Genomic DNA, 13,219 nt, shown 5'->3' on the forward strand with positions numbered 1-13,219 from the left:
AGCTTGCCTTACCTAATTCCTTTCCCTTTGCATCAAGGCAGGCCACTAAGTACATCACAATTCCCCCTTTCAAATAATGTGCCTCTTTCCATTCAAATGACTTTCATGACTTCAGTCATTAAAGTTCAGTGCATTATCTCAACAAAAGACAGGCAATATGGAAGGCCTAGGCTTTCTTAGTGAATAGCAAAGTTCTTTCATATTATAGTTGCCTTCAGCTTGCTTTCTCTGGTGATTTTAAGTTGAATCCTGCTATTTCATTTACATTGAGATGTAAGTATCTCAAAATGATTTCATATTGGTCCATTTCCTACTACAGGTGTAGGATCTTCATTTGATTATTATTTTGTTGCTGATCATTTTTCAGCATTGCAGGCTATGCAGATGAGCTTCGTGATTTGCATAAATTCACTGAAAATCCACACTAAAACAAAATTATATTAACAGTATTGCACTTTTCATGTAGCCTACTTTTGACCAGCTAATAGCCTAACCACCGATCAAGCAACATTATGGACTAAATGTTAAAATCCTGTTGCTGCAGGATTATTTTGCTGTGACAGTATGGGTCAAATTAAGATCCTACACCTGTAAAAATGTTCATGTCAAAACAATCATATCTTCCATTTGCTAGTTCTAAATGGAGAGGATGTTTTATATTCACCAGGCAGGAAATGGCATCAATCAAGGCCTCTATTCTTCTGTAGATGTCTTCTATCAGAACTGATTTATTCCACAATAAAATCTTTGCCAAGCGTTTAGTGCTGTTAGCACTGGATGTTTAGTCATCCAACCAGGTCATGAACTTCAGAGCCTTGGCCACTATTTGATTAGCATGTAGATGAACATGCGTGCCGTCTCTCTCTATTCCCCTCTACATCATCACAGTCTCAGACGTGATAAAAACCTAATCATGCCAAAAGCCCGGCGAGGCCATTTCACAATCTTCTAGCGGTAAGCGCCTGGCTCGATAATTAAAGGGATTTAGAGAGAGAGAGGGGGGACAGAGAGAGAGAGAGAGAGAGAGCCACGAGAGGGTCCCTGAGCATCCAGACATAGCCTGTCGTACCAGACAAGGAGAGACAATGGCCATCATAGTGTTGATTTGACAAGGAAAAAAATTACATTTCCATTTCCAAGTGAAGTGTCCATAGAGTAAAAAGGGGATTATTTATCACCATGGGAGCGACAAGGAGAGAGAGGGCCTTCGACAATGGCAGGGTTTTCTGTCCTTCATCGCATGCATCCCCTCTTCAGATAGACATAGGGAGGGTGCAGGGTTTGAATTCATTTTTGAGTTTGTTTACCGTGGGGGAGGTATTCATAAATATGTATCTAGATTCACTGTAGATTTGTGTTTTCCTTTCTACTAGCGGGGCATGCATATGCCATGAATAAATAAAAAATGCAATACTGTGAAGAAATGGAAAGATATTGTGAGAGAAATGTTCCATAGTGCACAGTGATGTAGAGAAGCATTTTTTTAATGTTGTATTTGTTGACCACCATTCTCCACCTCCCACTCTCATTCTCTACATGCTCAAACATGCCACATCTCCAACAATGATACGTTTTCACTTTATTACAGTATTAGCCATTGTGTAGATTAGGTGGAGGGTGTCTGAAAATACATGCTAAACGCTAAATGGTCCCTTTGTGAGTAGCCTAGCAAGATATCAGGAAGGAAATGAAGAGCTTGCGTGTCATTTCCTTCCAAGTATTGGAAATACGTAGAATGATTCATACAATTTGGCTGGTGCACAGATCTTTTCATCAGCAACAGTATGTCATGATCAGCATGACATACACAGCCACGTGGAGATTACCTGCACCAAGCATATGAAGAGTTTATTTCCAAAACGCTGTATCCATCACTTTTTCACATTTGTGTTTTTACACTAGAAATGATTGCTTATGGGTAGCTTCATGTGTGTGTAAAATATTATTGTTCTCAGATATTTTTTTCATAGATTGTAGGTGTGTATTAAAATTGTTTGTATACTTTATATTTGATCAAGTCCATGTCGTTGTCTCACCTAGCTATCTTAAGATGAATTCACTAACTGTAAGTCGCTCTGAATAAGAAACAAAAAAAAAGTCAATCTAAATGTTTTACATACAGATCTCAAATCACTGTACTGATGCATTTAAAAGAAGAAAAAAAAGAAAAAAATAATATATATTATAGACGTAACAAATGTATCATTTGTACAGTTCTTTATTAAACGTTTAGTTATTTGTTACATTTGATTGTTAAACCTGAGAGTACTATTTATTTCTCTGAGAGTGAGAGGGATATATAGAGGTTTGCAAAAAAACATGATTATTTGTCTCTATGAAAGAAAACCATCAAGTGATACATTTCAAACAAGTACATGTCTGTCGCTGAACAACCCTGTGCCATTATTAGATAGTGAGAAAAAAAATCCTCTTTCAGATATTCTTTAAACAATAAAAGCTAATTTACCAACATTTCTGAAAATAGATATATCACGTTTTGGAAAGAAACTCTTCATGTCTCAACCCTGTATCACAGATTATAGTGAAAAAGACACATATTGCTAATTGTAAATTTGTGACAGGCACACGAAGAAGAAACAAAATGTGTGTGCAGTACATGATTTTGTATACAGTGCATTTCAATCACAGTAAAGACAGTAGGTTACTAAAGACAGATATGATAGGAGGGAGGTTGGTCGGGAGGATGGGTACAGTAGGTGTATAACACAAACGTCTAGCAACCCAAAGATTGTGTGTTCAAATCTCATCATGGATAACTTTAGCATTTTCGCTAATTACCTACTTTGCAACTACTTAGCATGTTTGCTATCACTTCCACTAATATTGTAACCTTTAACTATCAAGCTAATGTTAACTATCCCTAACCTTAACTCCTAAACCTAACCCTAACCATAACAACTAGCCTAGCTAACTTTATCCACCTAGCTAGCTTAGCTAACATTAGCCACAACAAATTGGAATGTGTGTGATGTAGACAAATGTGTTATGAAGAAAGAAAATTGTGTAATACACACGAAACGCGTTGTGATAAATCGTGTAATGCACACAAATAAATGGATTTTTTTTGTGTGCCTGTCACGAATTTCGAATAAGTCATTTGTGTCTATTTCACAATAAGCTGTGATAGTGTGTTGCATATATGAACGTATCAAATCAAATCAAAATGTATTTGTCACATGCGCCGAATACAACAGGTGTAGACATTACTGTGAAATGCTACATACAAGCCCTTAACCAACAATGCAGTTCAAGAAATAGATGTAATTAAATATTTACAAAATAAAGTTAAAAAAAATATATCAATCAATATGTAACACATACATGTACATAACATTAACGAGGCTATAAACAGGGGGTACCGGTACCGAGTTAATGTGCAGGTGTACAGGTTAGTCGAGGTCATTTGTAAAGTGACTATGCATAGATAATAAACAGTATGTAGCAGCAAGTGTGTATGACATTGCATACACACAGGGGCGGAAATCCCGGGGGGGACGGGGGACACACGACCCCCCCATCCTGGGAAAAATATGATTTGTCCCCCCCAATATATCACTGAAACATAACTATGTAATTTAAATAATATTAATAATACGCAATGAAAGCAATTGTGCTCATTATAGACACTTAATAGCTCGTTTTTAAGTTTCAAAAGATTGCGACCCCCCCACCCTTTGCCTCACAATGGTTTGATCCACTGCCAGTTCCTTAGCTTGCGAGGTAACGTAGAGGTCGTATCTACTGTCTGAAAGGCACTCAATGCACGTAACTGACGTGAGGTTAATCCAGTCAATCGCGCACACACACTAGCTGAATATGCAGAGCTAGCGCGCAAATATTAACTATTAAGCTAGCTAGTACCTATTCCATTTATGTGGCGTCGTCAAAGATGGAATCTTTGCTATCGTCAATTTATTCCAAGATCAGCATGCATGCGATAAACTGAACAGAACTACACTCTCTTCTACCATTGTTTTAAATATATTTAATGGTCTCGTTGCAAAAGCTAAATTGTCGCAAGGGAACTTTTATTTATATATTTTATTTCACCTTTATTTAACCCGGGTAGCAAAGATTATAGCAAACACCACTGAATTGGTGCTCGCTAGCTTTGCAAATTCAGCTATTGTTAGAAGCCAGCCAATATGAAACAAACGATTAAAATTACAAAAGGTTGCAGCATATGTTGTGTAAATGGTGAACTCATACAGCTGTCAACACTTGTCACTGCAATCCGTTTCACATTTGCTAGCTACCTTTTAGATCGAAGCCCATATAGAAGGATAGAAGATAAGATGATAGAAGCCCATCTCCTACTGTAAATAACCTACATACTGTGTGTGTGTGTGTAGCCAACCAGGTAGAAAAATGGCAGAAAAAAGACGGACATCAGAGTATTTTTCAGTACACCAAAACGCAAAGTAAGAACCCTAGTAGCCTAATATCTCAAAGACTAGTTGATAAAATGTTCATAAGAAAGAAATGAAATTCTAAGGGAAATGTTTCACAATGATGTCATTAGGCAGAGCAGGCAACAGATGGCACACAGACAGCAGAGTTGGGGACAGATATGCAGGGACAGACTGGCAGAGACAGGGAGTCTCAGGTAAGTTTGTTGAGTCTTTGTTTGGCAACATTATGAAAGGTTCTAAATTTTTTTGACTTGTAAAATAGGAACATAATTGGAAAATGCCATGGATACCCCCACTCTCAACTTAAACTGGTGACTGAACTAAGATTTGTTAAAGGCAATGGTATTGCTGTTGTGATTAGTTGTGTAGTTTTGGGTACCGGTAGTTAGGAGTACGGCAAACACCTTATTTCTTTGGTTCCTCAATATACATTTACCATATTAAACGTAGGCTATGTGTTACAGCACTACTTTTGGTGTCCCCCTCAGGAATTGCTCTTGAGAAAATGTAATGTAATTGTCCCCTCCAAAGTTGATATCAGATTTTCGCCCCTGCATACACACACACACACACACACACACACACACACACACACACACACACACACACACACACACACACACACACACACACACACACACACACACACAAAACAAAAAACCTGTTTGAACAAATCACTTTGACGTATATCTAAATAATATATTGCCAGAGTTATCATTCACATGCACAACAAAATGGAAATCTTTTATGACTAGAGCGTTAGATTGATGTTCAAACACCATGGCTGTATCTTCTCCTCCATGGGTTCAAGCAGGTTTGTTCAGTCTTCTGACTTGAACCACACAACAAACCAACCCAAAGGCAGGGCTATCGATGCACAGGGGACGTATCAACCAGGACAGAGTCAATGTGTGGGGGCCTTCCTCTGACACCGCCTGGTATAGAGGTCCTAGATGGCAGGAAGCTTGGCCCCGGTGATGCACTGGGCCGTACGCACTACCCTCTGTAGTGCCTTGCGGTCGGAGGCCGAGCAGTTGCCATACCAGGCAGTGATGCAACCCGTCAGGATGCTCTCGATGGTGCAGCTGGTCAGGTGATGTATCAAATGGGGACAAAGTCTATGGTCAGGGGACATATCAACGGGAACAAAGTCTATGGTGTTAGCATGCTACACTTTAGTTAGTGACTCAACATTTTAGTGAGGGTTGAGGGGAGGTACCGGGGGATCTCTCTTTGTATTAGAGATTGCATGCCTCTCTTCTCCTGGAACAAAACACGAGCTGATTGCTCGGAGGCAGACCAACTCCCTGAGAGGAACTCAATTATTGACTTTGCTAAGTCAACCTTTAATGTACAAATCACTGTTCAAACTCTGTCCTTGTCACGGCCCACAGCCAATGACAGAAGGCATTCGGCTCACAGTCAAGCACACATTAATTCCTCTCAATCTTCACACTCAATTTAGTGGTGAATGTTCCTGCCAATATGGCTGAGCCTGAACATTAGGAGCAGTAAATTATACAAACAGCACCTGATTAGTGCGCTGTGCTTCGATGAAGTGAACCAAGGAATGTGGCAGCTGTTGTAAGGGTTGGGGGAAATGAGAACCCAGGAATGTGGCAGCTGTTGTAAGGGTTGGGGGAAATGAGAACCCAGGAATGTGGAAGCTGTTGTAAGGGTTGGGGGAAATGAGAACCCAGGAATGTGGCAGCTGTTGTAAGGGTTGGGGGAAATGAGAACCCAGGAAAATGGTAGCTATTGGAGGGGTTGGAGGAAATGAGAACCCAGGAATGTGGCAGCTGTTGTAAGGGTAGGTGGAAATGAGAACCCAGGAATGTGGAAGCTGTTGTAGAGGTTGGGGGGAAATGAGAACCCAGGAATGTGGCAGCTATTGGAGGGGTAGGTGGAAATGAGAACCCAGGAATGTGGCAGCTGTTGGAGGGCTTGGCGGAAATGAGAGGGCAAATGCAGTCACGTCCTTACATATGTGTTCAGTGGAGAATGTTAAACTTGGCTAATGAAGATTGGCAATAAGAATAGCTGTCAATTTTCATATTTGACCCCTAACTGCCTTCCTATCTGTCTAAATGATGGGCAGTTCTCCTGAAAACCAGTGGGAGGTGAGGCCGGTGTGTTCAGATCAGAACAAGGGGCAGACCGCGACATCACATGGTGGAGATCTCACCCCTGACTCATAGTGAATCTATCATTAGCCAGTTCTGGACAGTGCCAAATCTAGGTGGTTAATCAGTTCTACATTAAACCCAGTGACATAGTGTGACACAGTTGAACTTTATTCATAAACGCACCAATCACCCAGAGATGTTGTGGATGTATGCAACAGTTAATAAAATATGACAGTATATAATACTGTACAACCCCTTCAATCTGCTCACCTTTTTTACTATTCTTTTAGTAGCAGGCATTTTGATGTCCAGTTTTTCAACATCAGTGCAGATGAAGGAAAGATGTAGGAGCCACTTTAGACTCGGTTCAGCTTATGGCTTTGTTAAAACTGGTTTCAGTGTTTTCACATCTCCAATTACATATCTGATATTTTTCCTGAGGTCCGAACAGCCAAAAAGCAAATGGAATCGGATATTTTTTAAGCCGATGTGAACCACATTCATAGGTGATTTGAAATCATACACAAATCTGATACCTGGCCAAGCGACTTGCATTCAACAGCGCTCATGTGATGCACCTTATCCATGTTGCAAAAAGAGGGACCTTGAGCTTGCTGATAGGGTGTGGAACAGTGCAGCTACAGTGCCATCGCATGGAGATACTGGGAACCTCCTGTAACATGGAGAACCTCCCCTGGATGTCAGTCAATCCTCATTCAACTCAATCTCATACAGAGTGGGATTGCAGTTGTAACATATAAATGTGACATACTGTGTATGGATTTTTCTACATATTTATGTCAATGTCCATCCATTCGATAAAAAGTATTGGAAAAGCAGTCAATTCTACTGCAGCCTGTTTGGTAGAGATAGTAATATTGATTACTGCAAATAATGATTTAGTATCAGGACCATGCTGCCTTTACCTCTCACCATAAAAGGACGGGAAAAACGAAGGCGACGTGGCTAATGTGCAAACCACTATTACCTTTTTTGAATTTGTAAAAATTAAGGTTACGGTTAGGGTTTAGGTAAGGGTAAGACATTGATTTTGGCTAGTCGGGCTGTCAATGGGATGCTGGTCAGAAAAGTCCCCTTAGTCTCTCCATAAGAGGACACATGATAGACTACTAGAATTCCCGCCATTTAAATGTACCATTGGCGTCCATTGCAATACATCCTAACCAGTAGCGGTGCGTGGGTCAAACCACTGGGGAAGTCAATGCGGTCCTCCTCTCTTTCATGTTGATGAAATGGTCTATCACTCTGTCATACAGTACAAGTTTTTATTTTTAGTTGTCCTAGGCCATCTGGCTAAAATGCTTGATCGCTAGCCTAACTTCCATTCATGGGCAACGTTAGCTAGTTAACATTAGCCTTCAACATCTAGCTACTGTACATATTGAACTTCCATCCTCTCAGGCCAGGGGCACAATAATGTATGAATTAATGGTTGGATCAGAATCACCATTATAATCATTGGCCAGTACGGAGAATTAAGTAAAACCACAAGTCCAAATCCAAATAATTTATGAAAGGGACAATTTTAGCTAGCTACCTATCTAGCCACCGGAGGATAACAATACAACGAGGGTGTATTCGTAAATTCAATCTGGAGTGCCAGAGGGTGCTGTGGGCGTTCGTGAATTCGGAGCGTTGTCAGATTGTCCATTCGTAAATTCATAGCATTTCGGCTCTTGGAGCGTTCAGAGCACAACCTGGACGCTCTGGCCGAGGAGTAGCGTTCTGACCTCACAACGGCAGTCAACCACCCAAGCTAACTGGTTAACATTGGCTAGCTACTTCCAGACACAAATGAGAGAACACCTCACTCTGACCATCTTACTCGCCTTAGCAAAGCTGGTAAGGTTTTCATGTTATCTAGAGCGTCGGTGACTAACTTTGCTGCTGGCAACATTTTAATTATGCTTTTTTGCCGAAGTTTACTGACACCGGTCATATTCAACGGGTGTTGAGCATTCGTAAATTCATCAGTTATTCTGCGCTCTGGCATACTCATACGAGAGTTCTCTGAAAGCGGAGTACATTTACATTTACATTTAAGTCATTTAGCAGACGCTCTTATCCAGAGCGACTTACAAATCGGTGCATTCACCTTATGATATCCAGTGGAACAACCACTTTACAATAGTGCAACTAAATCTTTTAAGGGGGGGGGGGGGGGATTAGAATGATTACTTTATCCTATCCTAGGTATTCCTTAAAGAGGTGGGGTTTCAGGTGTCTCCGGAAGGTGGTGATTGACTCCGCTGGCCTGGCGTCGGGAGGGAGCTTGTTCCACCATAGGGGTGCCAGAGCAGCGAACAGTTTTGACTGGGCTGAGCGGGAACTGTGCTTCCTCAGAGGTAGGGGGGCCAGCAGGCCAGCGGTGGATGAGCGCAGTGCCCTCGTTTGGGTGTAGGGACTGATCAGAGCCTGAAGGTACGGAGGTGCCGTTCCCCTCACGGCTCCGTAGGCAAGCACCATGGTCTTGTAGCGGTAGATAGCCAGAGTGAATTTACGAACGCACCACGAGATGCAACAATTCAAATTGTTTCTGTTAATGACGTCTGCTCTCAAAGCAATTCGATAGGAGAGATGCCAAATCCAAACTGGCTTCCCATGACCAAATTATTTTCCGGAGGACCATTCACAGTTGAGCTCGCTCAGCTTAGCTCAAAGCTGATTGGCACATTTTTTTGACTTTTTTTTGTCAAGTGAGGCCAAATGCTCGCTGGCTTCCCTTGCATTCAATGATATGGGCAGCAACAATGTCATACTCGTTTGTACGAGACAGTATCAGCTAGATGGCCTACACGTTGCAAGACAGAGGGGCGCTGTTTCACTCGCTTGAATGCTTTCTCCTGTGAGATACATTCAGCCTCTTGCGAATTAAAGGAAAATTATGAAACACAGAAAGACGAAAGATAGAATTATGTATGTTTATTATTTTTTTTATTTACATTTTTGGGGGGGAAGCCTGGCTTCTCTTGGTGGCCATGCATAAACGACACTGATCCTAGCATACTATTTTCTAGATTAAATCCGGAACGCCGAAGATCCGCTTTGTAAACCGATTGACATTTAAAGGTCATTTTCATTTAAAGGTAATTTCCAATTGAGCCGACATATGCAGCGTTTACCCTGAATGTAGTCTCCGCTAATTCAGGAACATTTCCTTTAAAATGTTCCAAACGGAAAAGGGGGGAGTGTAACATTGTTGTCTAAAGTAACATATTGTCAATGACATACATATGAGACCAAGAGTTGTTGGATTCATTTTGGGACACAATCTGAAGCATTTTAATCAAAAGATCACATTGGTTCTCAAATGGGAGTAAAAAGTAATGAAAAAAAATATTGTTTTTGTACGGTAAAAAAAAGAATAATAATAATGTTAGGCATACATTCCAGGAAGCAATGCAACAACAAAAAACAGTTGCATCAAACCAAAATATTGACATAAATACCAATAAATAATTGTAAACAATGATGAACAGTCAACAGGATAAAGAACAGCCTGTCTGCCACAGTCCTGCCTCCGAGCAAGGCAGTAGAGTAGGGGGCAATTCTGTAGAAGGGACACAGTGTCTCCTGAGAGGGTGGTCCTCACATCCTGTATGGCCACCCCTGGGTACTCCACCTCAGGCTCTCCAGGGTCTTCAGGAAGGAGCGCAGGGCGTGATCCTCTTCCAGGGACGACCCTCCCTCCTCTTCCTCTGTGATGTCAGAGAAGGAGGAGGGGCGTGTCTGCATCCGGAAGCGGAGTTCCCGATGGCCCCGGCTACAGAGCCGGACACCAGGGACCACAGGCTGAGGGAACACCTCCATCGCCAACGGCAACAGATGGTCGGGCAGAGTGTCCATTCTGGTGGCCATTGCACTCAAGGGGCTGCGAGGCCAGAGAGAGAAAGATCCGATGTGGAGTTGAAAAGGTCTGGAAAATGAGTGGTGATGATGAAATCTGGAGGGCTTTGAGCTCAATCTGAGCTCTGACAGTAAGTAAACTATGCAGCCAGGAATAATGCTATCGACTTATCTCTCTAATAAACAGCCATTTCAAAATCCCCAGGTCCAGGTTATTCCTATCTGTACTGGTATATCTACATGTTTACATCCATCTGTCCGGGTTGCTGCTCCTGATAACAGTGTCTGGAGGGAGGAGGAGAGCTTGATCTCTTCCTCAGTACTACTACTCCCTCTGGAACTCCTCTCAGTAGCTTGATCTCTTCCTCAGTACTACTGACTCCTCTCTGGAACTCCTCTCAGTAGCTTGATCTCTTCCTCAGTACTACTACTCCCTCTGGAACTCCTCTCAGTAGCTTGATCTCTTCCTCAGTACTACTGCTCCCTCTGGAACTCCTCTCAGTAGCTTGATCTCTTCCTCAGTACTACTGCTCCCTCTGGAACTCCTCTCAGTAGCTTGATCTCTTCCTCAGTACTACTACTCCCTCTGGAACTCCTCTCAGTAGCTTGATCTCTTCCACAGTACTACTGCTCCCTCTGGAACTCCTCTCAGTAGCTTGATCTCTTCCTCAGTACTACTGCTCCCTCTGGAACTCCTCTCAGTAGCTTGATCTCTTCCTCAGTACTACTGCTCCCTCTGGAACTCCTCTCAGTAGCTTGATCTCTTCCACAGTACTACCGCTCCATCTGGAACTCCTCTCAGTAGCTGTAAGTGTCTGTGGGAGCTGTTAACTGTTTGACTCTCAGCTCCACCTGTGGTTATATAGGTCCCTCCCAGCCACCCACCCACTCCTGCTGACTACCCTTTTCCTCTAGTGCCAGGCACCCTCTTCCCTCCCTCCCTCCTTTTCAGCAACGTCACAGTTCCGGCTTCCATAACAATCCTCCGGAATCAGCCCCCAGACATAAACATGGAAAAGAGTCAGAGGGTAGGGGTGACAACAGGAGAGAAAGAGAGAGAGCGGGAGAGAGGTACAGACAGAGAGAGAGAGAGACACACAGAAAGACACACACACAGACAGAAAGAGCGAGGAGAGACACACACACACACACACATTGAGAGGTTAGATAGTTGGGCCAGTAACCAGTAGGTAGCCTAGTGGTTAGAGTGTTGAGCCAGTAACCAGTAGGTAGTCCAGTGGTTAGAGTGTTGAGCCAGTAACCAGTAGGTAGCCTAGTGTTTAGAGTGTTGAGCCAGTAACCAGTAGGTAGCCTAGTGGTTAGAGCGTTGGGCCAGTAACCAGCAGGTAGTCTAGTGGTTAGAGTGTTGAGCCAGTAACCAGTAGGTAGCCTAGTGGTTAGAGTGTTGAGCCAGTAACCAGTAGGTAGCCTAGTGGTTAGAGTGTTGAGCCAGTAACCAGTAGGTAGTCTAGTGGTTAGAGTGTTGAGCCAGTAACCAGTAGGTAGCCTAGTGGTTAGAGCGTTGGGCCAGTAACCTATGAAAAAGCCAACTGACACTTACTCTTGTGGTGCTGACTTGTTGCACCCTCGACAACTACCATGATTATTATTATTTGACCATGCTGGTCATTTATGAACATTTGAACATCTTGGTCATGTGCTGTTATAATCTCCACCCGGCACAGCCAGAAGAGGACTGGCCACCCCTCATAGCCTGGTTCCTCTCTAGGTTTCTTCCTAGGTTTTGGCCTTTCTAGGGAGTTTTTCCTAGCCACCGTGCTTCTACACCTGCATTGCTTGCTGTTTGGGGTTTTAGGCTGGGTTTCTGTACAGCACTTTGAGATATCAGCTGATGTAAGAAGGGTTATATAAATAAATCTGATTTGATTTGATTTGATAACCAGTAGGTATCCTAGTGATTAGAGAGTTGAGCCAGTAACCAGCAGGTAGCCTAGTGGTTAGAGAGTTGAGCCAATAACCAGCAGGTAGCCTAGTGATTAGAGCGTTGGGCCAGTAACCAGCAGGTAGCCTAGAGGTTAGAGTGTTGAGCCAGTAACCAGCAGGTAGTCTAGTGGTTAGAGCGTTGGGTCAGTAACCAGCAGGTAGTCTAGTGGTTAGAGCATTGGGCCAGTAACCAGCAGGTAGCCTAGTGGTTAAAGCATTGGGCCAGTAACCAGCAGGTAGCCTAGTGGTTAGAGTGTTGGGCCAGTAACCAGCAGGTAGTCTAGTGGTTAGAGCGTTGGGCCAGTAACCAGTAGGTAGCCTAGTGGTTAGAGCGTTGGGCCAGTAACCAGCAGGTAGTCTAGTGGTCAGAGAGTTGGGCCAGTAACCAGCAGGTAGCCTAGTGGTTAGAGCGTTGGGCCAGTAACCAGCAGGTAGCCTAGTGGTTAGAGCGTTGGGCCAGTAACCAGCAGGTAGCCTAGTGGTTAGAGCGTTGGGCCAGTAACCAGCAGGTAGTCTAGTGGTTAGAGTGTTGGGCCAGTAACCAGCAGGTAGTCTAGTGGTTAGAGAGTTGAGCCAATAACCAGCAGGTAGTCTAGTGGTTAGAGAGTTGAGCCAATAACCAGCAGGTAGTCTAGTGGTTAGAGCGTTGGGCCAGTAACCAGCAGGTAGTCTAGTGGTTAGAGAGTTGAGCCAATAACCAGCAGGTAGTCTAGTGGTTAGAGAGTTTGGCAAGTAACCAATAGGTAGTCCTGTGGTTAGAGAGTTGAGCCAGTAACCAGCAGGTAGCCTAGTGGTTAGAGAGTTGGGCCAGTAACCAGCAGGTAGCCTAGTGGTTAGAGTGTTGGGACA

Source organism: Salmo salar, chromosome 11, assembly GCF_965601325.2.
Source record: "Salmo salar chromosome 11, fSalSal1, whole genome shotgun sequence".
In the NCBI taxonomy this organism is placed as follows: Eukaryota; Metazoa; Chordata; class Actinopteri; order Salmoniformes; family Salmonidae; genus Salmo; species Salmo salar.